Genomic DNA, 975 nt, shown 5'->3' with positions numbered 1-975 from the left:
GACCACCAGTTAAATGAAGGGGTCTTTTGGAATGCTGTTGTGGGGAAACAACAGCGTCCCCACATGGAATTAGAAATTGGAGGGAAAGGGTTTTTAAACTCTGGGGTCATTTCCTTAAGGCATTCATAAGGGCCTAAGACCCGCCCACTAACTTCCTCTAAATCCAGCACGGAAGGAATAAGTTAACCAGATCAGAATATTGAAAGAGGGTAAAATCATACAGCATGAAGAGCCCGTAACCTTATTGATAAACTTGGAGAAAAAAATGCGTTTGGTAAGTTGTTTTAAGAACAGCTGAACAGGGAGCGGGCTGCTGTCGGCTGGAAGCGGCGCACGGTGTGGGGTGCTGAATCGGGCGGCGCTATGGGCATCCTGACTGGAGTGACCCGCGGCTTGGTCCGGGGAGCGGACCGGATGAGCAAGTGGACGAGCAAGCGCGCCCGCGCACCTTCTACAAGAGCCGGGGCGCCAAGGGCACCGGTGTGCACGCCCCCAGCCACAAATAAATGGTCATCAGAGATGGTTCCTGAGTTCGTGGTCCCTGACCTGACCGGCTTCAAGCTCAAGTCCCTGAGGGCCTGGACACCCCGCTGACAGCCAAGGAGCTATTCCTGCAAACGGCGGCCCCCGGGATCGAAAAAGACTTTAAAGAGGGGACATTTGACCCAGAGAACCTGGAGAAATATGGATTTGAGCCCACACAGGAAGGCAAGCTCTTCCAGCTGCACCCCAAGAACTTCCCACGGTAGGCAGCTAGGGACTGGGGGGGGGGCGCTTTGGAAAAGTCCAATAAAGCCGCTTTACAGCGTGTGTGCTTTTGTGAAGAGGATGTCACCCATAGGTTACACCCCACTCTGAAAGCAACTCTGTGGAGGTGGACAAAGCATTCCTTCCCCCACCCCCCACCTCCCAAAAAGGCTTGAGGAAGAATGCAAAACCATTGAATGGAATTATGGTACAGATTCATCCATTACC

General features: G+C 52.9%; 1 pseudogene; it reads left to right on the top strand.

Moving 5' to 3' along the window:
* The first annotated feature begins 347 nt into the window (after positions 1-347).
* On the top strand, positions 348-749 carry LOC142426469 (large ribosomal subunit protein mL41-like; annotated as a pseudogene).
* Positions 750-975: the final 226 nt, after the last annotated feature.

Source organism: Tenrec ecaudatus, chromosome 14, assembly GCF_050624435.1.
Source record: "Tenrec ecaudatus isolate mTenEca1 chromosome 14, mTenEca1.hap1, whole genome shotgun sequence".
Classification (NCBI taxonomy): Eukaryota; Metazoa; Chordata; class Mammalia; order Afrosoricida; family Tenrecidae; genus Tenrec; species Tenrec ecaudatus.
This window is presented reverse-complemented; position numbering and strand designations above follow the sequence as displayed.